At 40.4% G+C, this 20,432-nt stretch overlaps 1 protein-coding gene across 2 annotated transcripts in view; it reads right to left on the reverse strand.

The window, feature by feature from the left end:
- Nucleotides 1–19,553, reverse strand: part of drp2 (dystrophin related protein 2) — a 151,975-nt gene extending 132,422 nt beyond the window's left edge. For both annotated transcript variants that reach the window (XM_034884419.1, XM_034884417.1), the window contains exon 1: nt 19,144–19,553. The gene's annotated coding sequence lies outside the window, so the exon portion shown is untranslated. The remainder of the gene's footprint in view (nt 1–19,143) is intronic.
- Between the last annotated feature and the right edge of the window lie 879 nt (nt 19,554–20,432).

Consider the following 20,432-nt stretch of genomic DNA (forward strand, 5'->3'; position numbering starts at 1 on the left):
GCCTGTTTTAATCTACGGTTTCTGACTCTGTGGTGCTGATCTTCACTGCAACAACATGGTCAGATGAAACCAAAAGGTCAATAGGAGAGATGCCACCTGAATATCATCAAACAGAATTCAATTAATATGGTTCTTCTTGTATCTGAAGTGTGTCAGTTGGCTTGGTTTTTCACATGACCAATAGAAAAAGACTGTGTTGAAGTGAAAACAAATCTTTATTTGGTACATAACTACGCTCCTCTTTAAGTGTTCTTGTATGTTGTTCTGCTTGACCTATTCATGACCAACACAAACAACAATTCACCAATGGGGTTCAGATTGCATATATTATTCTCCGAAAGTGTCGGAGTCAACGTGAGCATTTAATTAGGTCAGCATACCAAACAAAGTGCTGCAATTTACCGCATTTCAGGAGAACAGAGTTCACTAAACTGCTGGTGGGTAAATGTATGCAAACAGCACTCTTCCTGTCTTCCGCCGCATTCCTCTCCACATCATCTGTCCACCAGAATGTGAAATTTGGATCCAAATAACAGACTAGGATTGGAATTTTTTCAGCTATACTATCTGAAGTGCAGCAATTATTCAAATGTACTAGGTTTATGGGAGCGTGAATGGTTGGGTAAAATAATTACTAATATCGTCACCTCCAGTGGACATCCCTTGGACCTTAACATCAGTGGAAACTTACAAAAAGTTACAATTACCACTCACAGAAACTCACAGTTGTATTTGAATGTAACCAGACATGATGCATGCAGTCCCATATGCAGTAACCAACACTTATCTCTGGGGCAGCATAATTCCAGGATTGTCCCTGGCTGTTTTTTCTTTGTTTCCTATTCCTTTCTTGTTCCCTCTATAGGTGATGCACACTGAGGAACCAACTAACCCTTACTCAAAGCGACTCTTGACTGTTTCTTTGAATTTCCTCTCAGGACCATATTAAAAGAGCTGGATTGAAATGAGCCTTGCCAAATCTCTTGTGTTTTGAATAACGGCATGAAAGAGTACAGGGATAAGGACTGCCAGTCTGAATTCCAGAGATAAGTTTTGATGTTAAGGCTGCATCTATGCAAGACACAATCAAAGTATGGAGTATGCAGAAAAAACAAGGCTGGCATTCAGAATGATAGCATCCATGACAGCTGTAGATAAACCGTCAAGTGCTATTGAGGTCAGTGTCTTTCTTGCTCTAGCACCTGCTTGACTCTGTCATTTATCCATCTACCTGCAGCCCTACTCGGCTGATTAAACATCAGTGATTGATCATGTATTTTTATTTGTCAGGATTATTTGAGATCTAAGAACAAATTACTCTTAGAATCCACTCAGTACTTCCAATCCGTAGCATTGAAACCTTGAACACTGAATGTTACAGTATCACTTGCAATGGTTAGCACCATCCCCTCAAAGCAAGAAAGGTTTGACTGACTGTGTGGTGGTTCAACATTTCCCCAATGCTCATCTGGGTAAAAACAAAAAAAGGCATTGTAAAGAAATGATAGCATGAATAGTGACAGAAAAAAAAACATAATCCAGACAAAAAAGCATGGGTAAATTAAAAGGAATGGCACAATATGTGATGAATAAGAGTAGAGTCTCAGATTTTTGTGGACATGTAGCAGAAGGTCTTTGTCTTAAACCGTCCTAAATGGGACAGTTGAAGACAAAGACCTTCTGCAAGGGCTACAAGACAGAACTGTGCATGTTTACCATTATTGTTTGCACTCTCTCTTGAACCACCTGTCCAAAATATAAGACAAAACCGAGAAAAAAGAGGCATTCACTGTGTCGAAAGAGGGCATATGCTAACTTGCTAGGCAGATGATGTTAGCCTGCCAACACTCTTTGTAACCAATGAAGCATGACAGCACGGCAGAACCAGCAGCCGGTGTTGGTTGGCTAACGTTAGCTTGCTAATTCTACCTTAACGTTACCCCATCGCCACATCATTCACAGAAAACGAGCCGTATTGCTGGCGATAGCAATGTGTTTTGTGTGAATGAAGAATGAAGTTAATGTAACTCATTTAGTGGCTGGCTTTCTGCCTCAACACAAAGTCAAACACACTCTTTGCCTCAGTTGATGCTGACATTGAAGAATTATGGACAACTATCAGGATATAAGATCAATGTGGGTAAAAACCTAAGCGCTATCATATAAATATAATCCAACACCAGAATGGGAGAACAAATACCTATGGTCATGGCAAACAAAATCCTACCTGGGCATAACTATTCCAAAAGATCTCTCAAAACCATCAGAATATAACTGCTCTCCTATACACACACACACACACACACACACACACACACACACACACACACAAATCAAAGAAGATATCACAAGATGGAGCCTCATCCCTTTCTTTAGTTTCAGCCAAAGATTGTTATATCTATTTCAAACCCTTCCAACAGAATTTTCCCAAAGTCAGTTTAATGAATGAGACAAAATATCTAGATACTTGTGGCAAGGCAAGAAACACTGCAGTCAGTTAAGGAGAAGGGAGGATGGGGTTTGCCATCTCTTAAGAAATACTATTATCCCAGCCCGGAAAAAAGCTATGATATGCTGGTGCAATCCTTCATATTCTGCAGAGTGGACAGACATTGAAGAAAACATGTTTCCCACTCCAATACAAGTAATTATAGCTGACGCTAAACTGTAACACTACAAACAGGGCTCAACATTAACACTTTTCCACTTGTCTGGGACAAGTAAAAAAAAAAATAGAAGTTACATTGCATAAACGCTTTATGGAGCTTAAAACTCATTCAACAGCATACATTAAAGCAAAATGGGAAAAGGAATCTGGGATAGATATTTCTGAGGAAGAATGGACATTAATATGGGAGAACCAATGAAAATGCACCACCTCAATGAGCTGGTGAGTTTTACTGGAAAAATAGTATAAGATATTTCATTACATAGGGTTAGGGTTAGGGTTAGGGTTAGGGGGTTAGGTAGAGAAAATTATCTCGATGATCCCCCCCGCTTTGTCCGACGACTGGGCAGTTAGATAGGGGATCAAAGGCAGATGCACTGGCCGGCGCACGTCAGTAGAACTTACAATTCCAACAATGTCCCATATTTCATCTTTATTCTCATTTTCCTATCGTGTTCTTATTATCTTTTTTTAGAGAGAGAATTTTCAGAGTGGAATAGAAAAACTCTTCACTGTAGTCAGTGTTTTAGTTCTTATGTGTTCTAAAATGCTTTCCCTATCAGTTTTGTATATAACTTTTCAGATTGAGGTTTTTATTTTTAATGGTACAAATGTGGACTATGTCTCATTCAGGATTGTCCTTTTCTGTTTAGGTAGTCGGACGTTCGCAACTTGAAGTAATTATATTGCCGGTTCCGTTGCTGTTTAGGGTAGGGGTTAGGGTTAGGGGGTAGGGTTAGGGTTAGGGGTTAGGGTTAGGGTTAGGGTTAGGGATAGGGGGTAAACACCACGTCTTGACGAAAAAAATGTAATAGACAAAAAACGAAAGGAGATAGAGGGATGAAACCAAGCTCCGCCTCCCCATTTTGGGGGTCTCTGGACACGCCTGAAGTGTCCCCATGTCTCTACGACTTACCGTTCTCGAGATATGCAAAAATGGTAAAAATTTGACGAAAAGAAGTTCATAAGTCCTCGTAGGAAGGTCGCAGCCAGCTCAAACTTGGTTCTTTGTAATCCTCTCCTCAAGCCGGATTCTTATACACCCAGCATGGCCTACTTTTGTGACATTTGTTTTTCTTCATTTTGTCTTACTTTGACTATGACGATTGTATTGCGTTGGGAGTGTGTTCCCGGTGCTCAGGGCGTCCCCCTGAGTGTTTAGACATGGGTTAGGGTTAGGGGGTTAGGTTAGAGAAAGTTCTCTCGATGATCCCCCCCGCTTCGTCCGACGACTGGGCAGTTCGATAGGGGATCAAAGGCAAGTGCACGGGTTAGGGTTAGGGGGTTGGGGTTAGGGTTAGGGTTAGGGTTAGGGGTTAAGGGTTAGGGTTAGGGTTAGGGTTAGGGTTAGGGTTAGGGGGGTTAGGGTTAGGGTTAGGGGGGTTAGGGTTAGGGTTAGGGGTTAGGGCTAGGGGTTAGGGGGTTAGGGTTAGGGTTAGGTGTGTTCCGATCCCATTAGCCTCCCCACGCGTCCAACGACTACGCAGTTGAATGGAGACTAAAGGTATGCACTGGCCACCGCATGTCAATCACTTTCCAACCACTAAAGCGTTAACCCTGAGGAGATCCCCCTAGAGGGATGTCCTTACAGAGAGGCAATCCACCAAACCTCTGTTACCAGGAGCTGGTGAAAGAGACCTTTCGACCAAATCTCCATTTTAGGGAAGGGGGAAAGAAGGGGGAAAGAGAGATACACCCACCCCTCTGTCTAGAGAAGGCGGATGCAGGAGAGAGGAAGAGAGAGAGAGAGAGACCCACACCAACATCCACTCCCCTGTCTAGAGAAGGTGGATGAGGGAGAGAGAAAGAGAGGGATCCATCCCTCTGTCTAGAGGAGGTGGACGAGAGAGAGAGAGAGAGATATACATCCATCCCTCTGTCTAGAGGAGGTGGATGAAAGAGAGAGAGAGAGAGAGATCCATCCCTCTGTCTAGAGGAGGTGGATGAGAGAGATAGAGAGAGAGAGAGAGAGAGGGTTAGGGTTAGGGTTAGGGTTAGGGTTAGGGGGTTAGGGTTAGGGTTAGGGTTAGGGGGTTAGGGGGTTAGGGTTAGGGTTAGGGGGTTAGGGTTAGGGGGTTAGGGTTAGGGTTAGGGGGTTAGGTTTAGGGTTCTCAGCCATCTCATTATAGTGATAACATCCCTGTTTTCTGCAGAAACTGTCAATACCAAAGCACAAACCGTTAGCACATTTTCTGGGACTGTCCCAGCATTAAAACCCTTTGGAAGGTGATACACAATGCTTTACAGAAAAAATATGCTGCCTTTTGTAATTGTTTTATTGTGCCTGGGAATTAACAGTTCAACACGTAAACTTAAAGCCTTGTATTCATCTCTAAAAATGTTTTCTAAAGTTATTCTGTACCTTTAACTTCCTATTCTATATACTTAATGTGTTTCCTCCAACAGTTTAATCATGGTATTTTCTATCATAAGTCCAACACATCTTGTCAGTAGCAATTGTCAAGTATTCACATGCACAAACATGCAAATACGGCCAGACCAGCTATCGAAACAAAGAACACACACACACACACACACACACACACACACACACACACACACACACACAGGGAGTGTGACTTACTTCTCTGCTCAGGATACCATTACTCCATTACATAGCAAATTGTTGTTTACTGCTGAATATCACAGCCCCTATAATGATGCCAATTTGACAAAAATAATATATGCAAAAAAACAAGTCATAGCACATAGCTAACAGAATCCATGGCAACGTTATACTTCCTGTTTTCAGGAATTATGGGAACTGCAAATTAAATACTTAGAGCATGAGTATCTCCCAAATAAAAGTCAAGAAAAAGAATAATACTATAAGTGAAAAAATCCAGGAGTGTTAATTATGTCTGAGGGGGGGGGGGGGGGGGTCCAGTGTACCCCATGACAGAATTTTACAGATCAAAGCCACATATTGTATCTTGCGAGAAAAAGAGAGGTTTCAATACCACCAAGCAATATAGTCAGGAGATGCAAGGTTCGTAACGCACCATGGGAGTTTGGAAGTTCACATTCATTGGTTTTAACATGACTCACTGCCTCCTCGCTAACACTGAGCACCAACAGGAGATTGACTCTAAAAATAAATACCAGGCACCATCAGCATTTCCTCACATACTATACATCTTGCCCTGGCACTGACACAGCCGCAGAGGCGTCGTGCACAAAGAACCAGTCAGAAAACTCCCTCAATCTGAAAAAAGGCAGAGCTTTGTATGAGCAGCACTGATGAGTAGCAGGATAATCTCATTGACATACTCACAAAAAGGTTTTGGGTGCAAATTTTGCAAATACAAGAATCTCTGAAGCAGTGGCACAAAAAGTGGCTATGTGCCGCATGTGGAGCATAGGGGCGCAGCACCATGGGCGTGCCAAAGGAATGGTAAAAATATATATATAGTACAGGCCAATAGTTTGGGCACACTTTCTCATTCAATGTGTTTTATTTTTTTTATGACTATTTACATTATAGATTATCACTGAAGGTATCAAAACTATAAATGAACACATGTGGAATTATGTAGTTAACAAAACAGTGTGAAATAACAGAAAACATGTCTTATATTCTAGTTTCTTCAAAAGTAGCCACCCTTTGCTTTTTTGATAGTGCTGCAAACCCTTGGTGTTCTCTCAATGAGCATTATGAGGTAGTCACCTGAAATGGTTTTCCCTTCACAGGTGTGCCTTGTCACGGTTAATGAGTGGAATTTCTAGCCTTATTAAGGTAGTTGGGACCATCAGTTGTGTTGAGTAGAAGTCAGGTTGATAAACAGCCGCAGCCCAATTTGACTGTTAGAATTCATGTTATGGAAGGAACCAATCAGCTAAGTAAAGACAAACGAGTGGCCTTCATTACTTTAAGAAAGGAAGGTCAGTTGGTCCGGAAAATTGCATAAAGAAAAGCAGATGCAACAAAAACGCTGCACCCAGATTACACAACAGAAGTTCTCCAGGCCTCTAGATGGAACATCAAGTGGAACAGCTTGATTTTTGACCCCTCCTGCTCTCTCTCTCTCTCTCTCTCTGTGAGTGCCAAGCAAGCAGGTACGAGCGTACGAGTAGTGAATAGTCATCCATGGAAAAAGATTAATAAAGCAAAAAAGCTGTTGGGCTAAAAAAAATAGAAAAAGAAAGAGGTAAAGGAGATGGCATGTCATTGGATGCGACAGCAGTTAAATAAGTGAATGGTGTAAAGCAACAGGTAGGATTGAAAGTGTGACGTCTGTGCTTGGAGGCTTGAAAATATTCATGTTAATAGACTAGCTAGCGTTAGATAACACTGGGAAAGTAGCAGCCAAATGGGGGTTTACTGCGGTTTTAGATTATGCAAAACTGAGGATGCTGAGCTGAAAAAGTATAAAGGTAGCATGTACAATAAATGACAAGAATCTGAAAAACAAATCTAATGCAATAACTCTGGTTTACCGCGGAATCTTGCATAGATTTTGTTTTACCATTAGCTGTTCATGTTAAATGTGCTGTCAGACACACAGGCTGTAGTTACTGGCCATCTACACATCTATCTCTCTTTAAAAGGTCTGTGCTAAGTGGCTCTCGATTTTTGTATGTATTTTTTTAAATATAAAATTTGGATGTCATTTCAATAGCAGCAAAATTGTTGTTGCATTCCCCTCTGACACTGGTGTGCTTCTGTTCTGAAGTATACCTCAAGATTTAATATGTTATGAGCAAAGGCTTACAGCAACATCTAATGGCATATGAAAGGTCAACATGATCGGAGAGGATCTGAAAGGTCAAGCCAGTGAAATAATTGAAAATCTGAATCACTGTAGTTTTTTGGGAAAGAAGCCCAAAGTTAAACTGCTGTCTTAAACTCGCTGCCTTCAGATCCGTGACCTGCTGCCCTATGCCAAAAAGCAGGATTTAACATGAAGAAACAGTCTAGCGGGACAAAGAGTTCTGCAGTTGTGTAACATTTCACCGACTATTGCATAGTAATAAGTTTGAACTTTTAACACTGTAGTTTCCATAGGAACTAAGTAAGGCGGCTATCAGCTCACAAGACAGATTGATGAGATGCTTTAGGCTCAGAAGCAAGACTATTTATGTTCAAAAAACAGCCACAAGGCACAGAACATTATTTGGGCATTAATTAAGAAGGATTATAAACCCAGCCTTATGAGACATATTGAAGTAACTTGAGATTTTTCATCATGCAAGCTATTTCTACAACACAAACATCACAAAAATAAACATTGCCTAAGGCAATGTGCCTAATCTAAGATGGAAAGTCTTTGCCATCAGAAAACCCAACTAGTAAAATGAAAATAAGCCAAAGAACACGGCTGTTGTATATGCTGTTGGGGGAATTCAGAACAGGAAATGTTTTGTATGGAGATTTATAATAAAATTTAGTTTAAGAAAAAGATAAGATATGGAACATTTCTGAGTTAAAATGTCTAAAAAAAGTCTAAAGTCTATACATTAGTTATATATTTTGTTAAGTTGTGTCCTTCCACTATCCCAAATGTTTCCAACAATTTTCAAACCCAGAGAAATACGTAATTTTATTTCTGACACAGGACGTTTTGATTAGTCGCCTGTCAGTAGTGTCACATAAGCTTACGTAAAGGTAAAGTTGCCAAAGCAACATGACAACATTACCCAAAATTCCATTTCACAGACGAGCGTCAATTTGGGAGCTTGCATGCTACCAATGCGTACTTTTTACATGTCTTGACAAGGCAATTTGCACAACTTCAAATCACCGCCAATTTAGGTTTTCCTCCGTGGGTGCTCATGGGCACAGTGACTATAAAGAGCCAAGCACCAGCAATGAGCCCATAACTCCAGAGTGGGCAGGAAAGATTGCTCATTGGGTAAATATATTAAGAACTACAATTAATATTCATGAAGAGTATTGTGTATAACTGCTACAATGACCGGAGATAATAATGCCAGATGATTTGGCGCTACATTATTGAAACTGACTTGATCAGAAAGCTTTGTAAAAAGGGGAGATTTGTGCTGGAATTATGATTGAAATGAGATTTAGTGTCAGAAGCAGAGCCAGTAGTGTGCATAGCTGCTGGAAGCTGTTGTACCAGTGTGTGAACAAGCGAACATGATCAAATTAGTTACAATGTGAGAACTATATGCCCAAATGTTACTATTGACCCATTATACCTTTTATCATCAAAATTAAGATATAAACTCGCAAATGTATAAATATGCAAAGCCCACGACTGAAAGGGAACAGGATGAAAGTCATATTTAATATTATGCAAACAGGAAAAAATGATGTGTCATTATAAAGTGCAATACATTATGTTATGTTTTTTTATTTTTGATATTACTTTTATTTCATTTTAGGGTTTGGATGTCTGTAAACACTTCTTTGCACAAAAAATGTTTTGATAAATTGTTACAATTTTACAACAACACAAAAATGTTGAACAGTTTTACACTGAGAAGCAACACTTACTGTGTTTGCACTAAATAGGACATAGTGATATTTTACAAAAATACAAGGATATAGAGAACAGTGCGATATTGCAGACTTTTGATATACTCAGTCATGAAGTAAAGTGAGTTGGCTAAAACCCTGGAATTCCACCAACTGCAGAACGGCTCCACTGCGTGTCAGCTCCGTACTCCGCCATCCTTCAACACCCACGGCTGAGGCCTAGTATGGCTATCACCAGACTAAGCAGCGCTCAATGGATTTGAGATTGAGCATTAGTCTGGGCAGTCTTCTCTGTATTTTCTATGCACAAGAGGCGTGACCAACGAGGATAGTTTAAGTGACGCAAAAGTACCTCAACCAATCAGACCAACGATCCGGGTGACATTGCAGTGACAGCGGCATTAACTGGGTTTGCTGCGCATCGGTGGCGTTTGGTTGTCGCTATGTTAAAAGTAAACAAGAAGCTGCTTGGTCACTTCTCTATCGTCATCATGTTAATACCGCCAATAGCGTGCCAGGTAGATAAGCCAGTTTGTAATTGGTTTCCGCAAAATTGTGAACTGAAGAAGGAGAATTAAACGTGCAGGTTCCCAGACCGAGCCGCAGGGTGAAATAAAATCGCCGGGAGAGTGGGCGGGGCTTACCAAGTCTAGCTGCGGCCATGACTGGCCGCCTTAACCACAAGGACCTACGAGATTGCATGGTATAAACGGATGTAGTTTCAACAAACAGAAACACAAAACCTCTATGTAGTGGGTTTCTCCTGTAGTACTGTGCACCCGCAGATAGACGTACTTACACTTTTCAATTGCTTTCCGACAGGAAGCGAGAGGACATGAGGACGGGGGAGCTCGTCTCCAATCAGTGGCCAAATCTTTTTTTTGTGCCAGTATTTTGTTTTTTTACCATTCCCCTTCCTAATTTCTTTTAAAATTGAACTGAAGCTTCATACTCAAAATCTTGTACAATTTATTCCATAAAACAATTTAAAATATCTAATATAAAAAGAGATCACTTTGGCTTAAGGCTGCTCTCACATGGATCCACAACTATTCAACACTGCTAAACAACTAAACATTAAAACAGTGTGATACAAATCCACTATTTCATATAAATAGTGCCCCTTCCTTTGCTGCCATCCTACACATGCCATATAATGGCACATGTCAGTAATGGAGTGAATGTCCTAAGCAGCACCAAATAAAAGCAGGCAGAATTAATTGCAGCCTGCCGTAGTGACCTTTACCGTTTGATAAATCATGAAGCCTAAGAGACTGCCATTAGGCTCGTAGATGGGAAATGCGCAGCTTTGAGAAATGATCTTGGATCTTATGATCTAGAGTTGTATTGACCCGGCCGGTTTATGCTTTCAGCACACATACAATACATTATGCATCCACCCACACATGCAAAATTTGTATTATTCCTCCCAGTTCTGCTAGAAATGGGACAGAGATACCCGGCACTTTTGTGTTTGAGGAGTAGTCAAACTCCTATTTCATCATTCAGTAAAAATAAGCATTTTCTTGGTGTTCAATTAAGCTTCAGCAGGAGGAGACACTCTGGCCTCTGGACTGTGAATAATGTAGACCGTCCTTAGGTGCTTCTCTACTTCATTTTAAAAAAGGGGAAACCACATTTCCCTCAGCTTTGTGAACCAATGGCAGGGCTATTGAACATGGCTAGTTCGAAATTCTTTTTCTCTAGCATTTGACTAAATCATTTAAATTGAGAGGAATCAAGAGTTAGACAACATCCAATTAATCAGGTACACTGCAAAAAAAAGGGTGTCTAAAAACAAGATAAACACTAAATCTGAGGGAAAAGGTACTCAAAACAAGTCAAATTATATGTCCATGCAGCAAGATAATTTCACGTGACAAGCTTGCTTGATTTATGATTATAGTGTAAAGTTGAACTCTTAAAAAAAGGATACATTTTCCAACACTTCTAAATCTAAGTTGTTTTTTTAATCTTGGTAAGAACCAAATAATTTGTAGTGTAGAAACACATTGTGAGAATAGTAATTATTTTCAAGGTGAAATACAAGGTCAGGGAGTCAAGTGTGGTTTTCAAGTGATTTCATCATGATGAAAGTAGTGGGGCTTCATTATCTATTAAATACTGTACAATATGAGGTCAGAACTCAGCGCGACTGTGTGAAACAGCTCTGGCAAAGTGTTTGAAGGCTTAAATCTTTTATCCATCAACTCAGCTCAGCCATTATTAATTACATAAGCATTGCACTAATATATATACATATTACAGCACATTTTCTTTCAGCCACAGACAGTCAAACAGTATTCCACAGTGAAGTTTCAGCGGAGTTGATCTACATTGCTCTCTGTTCTTAGAAATATGATTAATTATTTCTGCAATGTGTTAAAGTAAACAATAGTTCTGTTTCGGTGTGGTAACTAAACAAAGAGAATATTCAGCACAGAAAGGCTACAGTGGTGAGATTAAACTTAAATGACTACAAAAGGAGGACAATCTTACAATTTACTTCTGTAAGACTTGTTATGAGGTCATTTGTGCAAATAGACCCAACTTTTTATTGAACTGTATCTTAAACTTCACAGAAAATATTCTATTTCCCATTAGGGTTAATCAACATTAATTCAATTGAGGTTTTTTTTTCTGAGGCTCATATGGGTTTCTATACACTCAATTGTTTAACGCTAATACTAACCTTGTTAAGTGGATTGTCTTCATTAAATACAGTTTGTAAGTCACTGTCATTACAAAACACAATGTAAATAACAAATTAACACCAGCTCAATAGTAAATTCCTTGTTTTTCTTTGCTTCCCTCCAGTGGTTTAACTTCTAATCTTACTGCAGTGACGTGTACTCCAAGATGTGTCAGTACACTGTGATGTCACTGCTGGGTGTGGTTACAGGTTCAACCAAATTAACTTCGGATCACGTCCAGTGAATTTGGTTGTGGTCAAGCATTAAACAGAGTGTTAAATTACTCTTTACTAAACCTTCAAGAACACTATCATTACAACTTGCACAACCCGTACAAGCTGGTTGATCTCCAGTTATAACTTGTGAGGTCTGACTTAACACTTATTGGAACAATGCCAATTACTTCCAAAAACACTGCTTTTTCAAAAGCTAAAAATCCTCACTATAATGGTTCTGCGAACATTTTATTGTGTGCCTCACTGTGTATACAATCCAAATCCTGGTCAGATCTTCCAATGGCTGGTTATCCAACATGTTATTACGAGGATGTGTGTAAATCATTTCACTTTGCTAGCCTCCCATGTTTAAAGCAAAAACAAGAAATCAAGGCAGCAGCAGGAGGGCAACATGGAGATCTTCCTGCACTGTACTTTTAGGAGATTTCTGTGGCCACTGCACGCTGTGAGGAATGAGAAACAGAGCCCAATCGAGAGGCCATGCCTCTCACACACACACACACAGACACACACACACACACGCACAAGTATTTTGTTGTTGAAATGACAGGGTTAAAGCTTGTGTTACTGGCACTAATGGCTCTCGTTTTGAAACTGTAATTAGTGGACTCACAGTCTCTGCGATGTGTGCAATGGTGCAGGTGAGTAAAATGTTACTATGGCCAACACTCTGAAAATAACACCAAGGTTCAAACACGGGAGAGACAAAAGCAACGGTAGACTTAGAAGTGTCCTTCAACCAGGAAAGAACAACAAAAGCGAGTGCATGAGTGTGTGTATATAATGTTCCACTTATGCAGATTATGATGTTTATACATTTGATGCCTTTAACCACGCAGATTACGACACTAAACCTCATCTATCACACTACAATACATTTGAAAACGTATAATTCCAAAAGAGATTTAATACTTGCTTTGAAGACTTGCCAGAAAATAGTCTCTAGCAGTGTTTTTCTTCTTCTTCAAAGCCTGAAGGTTAAACTTGGGAGTGGGAAGATCGCAAGTCATCTCTAATGAGTTCACCGTCTTGTATATAGCAAGGGGGGGATTTTAAATTGCCACAAATAATCTCTTAGGTCTCTAAAATGATATAAAACCAGAGGACCCACGGCAATGATCCAAATAAGTCCTTCCCATATCCTGAATCAAAAAAAAAAGCACTGTCTGAGGTGTGAGGCAGAGCTCAACACATATCTGCTGCAATAAATCAACAATGTGCTCCAAACATTTTAAGAAGCGAGCGAAGATAAAACAAAGAGTCGAGTGGCCGAGCAGTGGAGGACACACCCGAGGTAACACTGACAGACAACACGGCGTTGATCAGAACACGTTACCTTTAATTGTAGTGCATTAGCACATGTGCTGATGATGAAGTGTGACCAGCAGAGACCACGTTCCAAAAACCTGAAGCACAAGAGCCATTGTTTAACTTCCTGAAATAAGGTTCACTTGGGTTCTTAAACACAGTTCTGAAAAGAAGACACAACCAGGGGGAACTAACTCAGCAGTAGCCACAAGATGTAGACTATGTTGAACTCAATGCAGGAGCCATTAACTCCTATTAGAGTGGAGCGGCTGCAGAGGATTGCTGATGTAATGTTATTGACGAGAGTGTCCTCTAAAGGCTGAAGATCCATCCTGAAATGTTGCATATATGGAGAGCCATTTGAACGGATTAGATGTAGCTTTGTATTTAAATTATACACTTTTATCTCGAGCTAGAGTGGACCATTAATGCCTTGCAGGCATCACTGAGCTATGGCAATAGATTAACTTTTTTTTTTTTTGAAGACATTAATTGGACTGTCACTTATGTATTGTCACATGTTTAATCATTCATTGGCTGTGAGTTGATGCTGTCAGAAGGGGAAAATGTTGTATTATTCAGCATAAAGCAGAAATGTTCATGCGGTGAATAGTTAGTCAAACACCTGTCCCACATGCTGGCAAACACAAAAAGAGAAAACCACCATAGCCAGCGTCTTCGGCGCAGAGCATGACAGGATAAAGAAATAATATCGCCTTCACATCTGTATCTCACCGCACTGCTCCCTGCAAGTCATACTGGGTAAAATGTATTATCTATTTTACAATGTGGAATTTTATCTTTCCTTCACCAGGAAAATGACTGTTACTGAGAGTGTCTACAGCCATGTCAGTGACTCTGTTGGGCAGTACTTTGAGCCAACGCTAACATGCTGATATAATGTTTGGCATGTCGCCATCTTATTTTTGCATGTTAAAAGTATTAAACACATTAACATTTAGACCAAATGATGGTGCTACAAAAAAAATCAGGGGATCACCAAAGATATTATGATTCTTCCTGAGGGGAACATGAATATGTGTACCACATTTAATCGCTTACTTGTAGTTGTTGTAGATATCTCACTCAAAATCACCAATGTTAGGCTCATGTTGGCATAAAAGGAAAAGGGGGTCACCAAAGTCAGTAGGATCCATCTTCTGGGGACCATGAGTATTTGAACAAAGTTCCATGGAAACCAACCAATAGTTGTTCGGATATTTCTGTCGCTTTACAGATTTATAATTTTTAGCATTCTGCTAGCGTGGCCAAAGACACAAAATGATACATAAATATATCCAATATTAAGTGAAAATTGACAGCAACCCCCCCCACACACACACACACTCACACACACACACACACACACACACACACACACACACCCCAACACTTAAGCAAACTTAAATCTGTGTCATATACAGATTTCCTTTCTAACACCATTCCCTCTACTCTTGGTTACATATTTTAAATTGAGCAACTAGTCGCTGGTCCTCTCCCCCCTTCCATTTTGAGGATGACTTGCCACACGGGGCCACACTGTGACTCAGAGCAGTTCCGAGAGCAAGGCCTGCAGTGCCGGACAGTAAATAACCAGCATAAACGTGTCACGGGAGACAACCTGCAGACACCAACCCATTTAATGTTAATAGGAAAGCATCGGTTACCAGATTCAAAATAATAGCTTGCAGTCACAATGGCCAAGGATAGGTACTGGAGGCACAGGAATTTATGGAGTTAGCAAATTGCTTTTCTATCCCCATTCTTCCTCCGTTTGTCCGTTTTGCCATCTCTCAACACAGGTTGGGGATGATTGAGAGGTGCTACGACCATTGCAGCCTGCTTGACTGAGCACACCTGTCCTACGGCCACAAAGCTCCGGATGATGATGATGCTCTGAAGTGTACAACTACTATCTGTCCATCTGGGTCTCAGGAGGGACAACCACTGGACAAGGCTCTGAGGTATTTTTATTCCAGCAGGGCCTGAGGTGTTTGGTTGCGACTAGTGGCACTTTTGTCAGACATGAATTGTGAATGCATAGCCATGAAGACACAGCAGGTCTGTGGTCAGTAATGTTAGAAGAAAAGTGTTATCGTTTTACTAACAACAGTTTTACTATTATTCATTAATTTGTTTTAAGAAGAAAAATTATATAAGCTAGTTAAAAAAAAAAAAAAATCAAGGATAAGCCGGGCAATATTTGCAAGTTTGTTAAGGTCAACAAAACCCATGAAAAGATCCAAATCAAAGTGTGTTAGTTTGTCTCTTAATATTATCTCACTTCTCCCCTCTCTATGGCACTCAGCACCAAGCCCATTGGTTCCTATTGTAATATTTAAAGAGCAGGTTGGTGTCAGGTTACAGCCTGTTTCTACATAGTCATTACCAAGGCAAAACTACATTTTGGAATATTGGATTGTATGAGTTTGACAATCAACAAGCCTGGACTTTACCGGAAAAAAATTGAAATAAACAGAGGTATGGATTAACAACTTTTATGCCTGTCTGTCACATTTACAGCAGAGCGATTCACTGTGTTCACTTGGAAGAAATCACTGCACATGGCTAGGTGCTTGTAATGACATTTTGATAATGTTTAGAGGCAAAAACATGTTTACAACTTGCCCTGTTTAAGCCTGTTGAGTGCTAACTCTAGCAAGAGGATAACAGGGTGTAGGCAGCACTGACTGTTGTTGATTTTCATGCTACTGACAGCCTTCCAAATTTACAAACAACAGGGCTACGTGTTGATATCGACCGTAATTCTCCTTTAATGGAGCATCAGAGACACCGGCTTACTCATCCAATCAGACAGATTGACGTCTTCTCTGCTCTCTGGGTGCATAATTACAAATTAAAACAACGCAAGCGGAAATGACACAGTAACTTTTACCCAGCCCATGGTGGATTATCAAGCATTTTTTAGTTTGGTGCAAGTTGTTTCTCATACTGTGCAAGTATGAGTAGCAACGAAAAGGAAAATGAGTCCTGATTCCTCCAGCTATGCGGGCTACGTGCACCCCTTTAAATACAGAGAAAAATGAGTCATGCAAATATTCACTGCAAACAATCAGGCTTGTCATACAAGGCAATATGGAAAAAAACAAATCATTGGTCTTCAGCTGCCACAGCGGAGAACAAGGTGACATCAATTAGGTCATAGCTGGGGCCAGCGGTAGTTAAATCACAGCGGCAGTTTGACCCGTTTAACTCCACGAGGTCTCACTGAGGTCCCTACCTGTAAACTCCTCACTGCTTTCCTCTGTGTAGCAAGAAAATATAACACACTAATTATTCATGATCACGGTGCATACAAGAAATCACGGCATCAGACCTACAATCACCTTTTCATTGTTAATCAAGAAAAATCTTCTTGGTGAGAATATGTCATGTCACTAAAGCAGTTCCTAATTCTTAACGCTCTGCTGGAGTAACTGAAGACCTGGGGCAGACTTTAACAGAGGATGACATTTTCAGATCGCTCTCCTGAATTAAAAAAAAAAAAAAGGGGGGGAAAGAAAAACATGCCCGAGACATTCTTTAACACAGCTTGCTACACACATAACAGTATAAACAATGTAATCCCAAAACAGATGTGTAGCAGTTAACTAAAATCAATTAACAGTTAAAATTGTGAGCTGAATGTAATAAATTAATGATTGAAACAGTGAACTTAAATTCAAATAGTTAGATAAAAGTATAATAAGCTAATGGATGTGTTAAATCGATTTTTTTTATGTTTTCACAATGCACACATTGGAAAAAGGGTTGGCGTTAATGAAGAAGTGGTTTTTGTCCATCTGATGGCTGTGGGGATACATTTTATTTTTTTAAAAAAGGTTGGGAACCATTGCTTTAACATTATCTGACAGGGACTGGCCTCCTAAGGATTAATAAAGTACATTCAAATGTGATGATGCTGTGAGATTTAATCTACATTCTTCAAAACACAGCTGGAGGGAGAGTGTTGAAAATGCATAACATAAAACATGACCAGGAGGAATGGAGATGGAGAGAGGCAGTGACAATAGAACATCCTCGTAATCCTTTTAGCGTCTTTCACAATTATAGAGCTGCTGTGTGAAGCCTTAAGAAATGTGCCAAATCTAGTAACAAAGAGCAACACATAATATGCAAGCAGCTACGGTCATCATCACCACAACGTATGCTGCTTACTGTTTACCATTATTAAACCCACTATCTGCAGAAATATTCCTCTTATTTCTTACATTTTCTGATGTTTTGTAGCACTCTTTGAGATCAAAAGACATTGCATCAAACTGTATTGCCTGAAGAAAAGTCTGGTGTGCTCCTGTTAGGCTTTCGGAGTGTGAGGAAAGTGATCTTCCAGTGTAGGTAATGAAGGATTACTGTCCATGAAAATTACTTGAAGATATTTTAAATGAATCCAGATTGATAACGCTGAAATGTCATGCAGAATGACATGAAAGTCATTTTTCAGAGGAATTCCTCTGTGAGGCAGGATGTCACTTCTTTCCCTCCTTGGGGTAGGAAACATTATACAGCTTTTTCTTTTCACCAAAATAAACCATGTAAAGCTTCCAGAGACCTTCAATTTCCTCCTGAAATGAGCCATGAACACCAAGGGCTACCAAGCTTTATGATCAAAGATGAAAGAATACAAAAGCAGCTCATAGAGGAAGAGACAGAGGGATGCTTTTGATGTCCAAAAAAGATGATTACATTTTTATAAAAGTGAATTTCTGTTTGATTAACTCTTCCAAATAAACGTTAAGTCAATATTTGGGCACAAGAGCACTAATTGACTGACAAATGTACAACTCTTATATTCAAGACAGATACATTACTGTCAGGGGAACGCAACATCAGGGATCATCAACACATTTTTGTGTTAGATGAAGAAAAAAAAACAGCTTTGCTTTAAATACAGGCATGTAACGGATAGTGGAAAGAAACTTTAATGTAGTTGTGTGGCGTTTTCAATCACACTGAGTGCGGGTCATGCGTTTACCATTTTGTTTACGTTTAAATTTCAATAGCTTTCAGGCTACTAGGCCTACTATTAATACTACTGTCACATCCACAGAAGCAAATATGTCCCTAATTTATCCCACGCTGTGTTGCGTCCTGGGGCCTTCAAAAAACAGTTTTGCCCTATCGCGGCATCAGTGTCCAAATCCGGCTCAACACCTTCAGTCTGCCATCACACGTCAGTCTCCACCCACAAACTGATGATTCAGAAAAGCTTTAAAAAGGCTCTTTTTTTCTGAGGGAAGCGAGACTTGTGGGGAAACTTACAGAGAAAGATCAGGCAGGCTTTTCTTCCCTTCTGGGCTCCACAAAACAAACGCACATGAATTAGTGTCGGTCAATTTACTTCCTCTGATCTGCAATTAGTGCATTGGCAAACTGTACGTCGTGTCATTCAGCCTGTGAGCTGTACGTTGTTCATAATAACGAACAGAAAGAAATAAGAGGCTTTCTCAATTGATGCCAAAACGTCCAGTTGCGCACCTTTTGTTCTGAGCTCCACCGGCCAGAAGCACACAAACACGGGCTGTTAATCCTGAAGCTCACCCGGCAAACCGATCACACGGATGTAGTCCGGTTTAAAAGAAAGACCCAGCTGCCAAACTGTAAACCAGGACGATTTACAGGCTCCTTAATGCAGCACAGCAGCCAATGTGCGCCTTAACGTGGACAGGAGTGACCCACCGGCGGTTAAAGAAGCCTCTGTTTGCCCTGAACGTGAGGTGAACTGGCTTCTATCAAAACACATTTATTGCAGTAAACACTCAAAAAGAACAATCTTACCTTTCTCTCCCCGAGGCGAGGATTTGGCTCAGGTATCAACTGACACAGCTCAGTGGAATGTGTTTGCGAAGCGGCTGAAATAAGCTTCTCCCGTGGATGCAGGCGAGACATCAGCTGAAGAAAGTGACGAGGTGCAGCAGCGCAGATGGAGATTTGAAACGGCGGAGCAGCGCTGAACCGGCGGCGGGTCTGTGTCTCTGACATCAGCGGGCTGCTTCCTTTAAGGTGGCTCTGTTCACTCAGAGCAGCGCAGCGCCATGCCACACGGCGACGGCTTCATCTGGTGGCTTTAACTACCTCAACACATCATTTCATCATCTCACAACGCCGGAGTTCAAATACAATTAAATACTGAGCAGGAAACTTCCGTGGCTCTGGGGAGCTGCAGGAGAGAAGAGTTGAAGTCACAGCTCATAAAAACGGTCTGGATGAGATTCAGCTGAGGGGGGGGGGGGGGGGGGGGGGGGGGGGGGGGAAGAGGAGAGAGACCTCTTCTCTGCAACTCATTTTCCGATGGTGGGCAGAAGCCTACAACACGTTAACAAAAAGCGTGTCATTTTTGGCCAAAGTTCATAATATTGTTATCAAGACATACGAAAATACTAAATAAATCCTCAACATATTGCCATGAAGAGGATTTTAGTCATTTTAAAAAGCAAGGGAATAATAAAACTTACCCTCATTGAGAGAAACAATTAATCAATTAGTATGTGGCAAACTAAGAAGTAACACTGATTAAAGTAGTCAAAACAAGCAAAAATGCTAAGCACTTTTTAAAATCCTTTCACATGTTAATACAAACAACTAAATCGGATATATTTGGAGTTTGGGGACTGTCGCTTGGAAAAGACAAAACATGTAAAGATGTAAATCATGGACTCTAAAATAAAAATGCCCAAATGATGGATTAATCACAGAAATATTGGATTTATGACTGATAGTTAATTGGAGCAATAAATCAGTGATATTACAGTTTGTTTGGGTACCTGTGGAGGTTACTTATACTCCTTTCTGTGTGGCTTCCATGTTACTGATATGGTTTTATTTAGAAAACACAAGCACAACCCTTAAGTATTTGACATGTTCTGGGTCCATATGCCACGGACAGAGCTGATCACTGTCTGTATCTGGCATACAATTATTTCATCCAGCATTTTTCAGAAATAGCCGAGGAGCACATCCAGATGGGTCCTTCAATCAAAGTAAAATGCTGCTGTCCAGATGGCAGAGCGACCCACTGAAGAATACTTATCCATAAAACATATTCTCAAACAACTGATCCCACTAGA

This window comes from Etheostoma cragini, chromosome 10, assembly GCF_013103735.1.
Source record: "Etheostoma cragini isolate CJK2018 chromosome 10, CSU_Ecrag_1.0, whole genome shotgun sequence".
NCBI classification, from domain to species: domain Eukaryota; kingdom Metazoa; phylum Chordata; class Actinopteri; order Perciformes; family Percidae; genus Etheostoma; species Etheostoma cragini.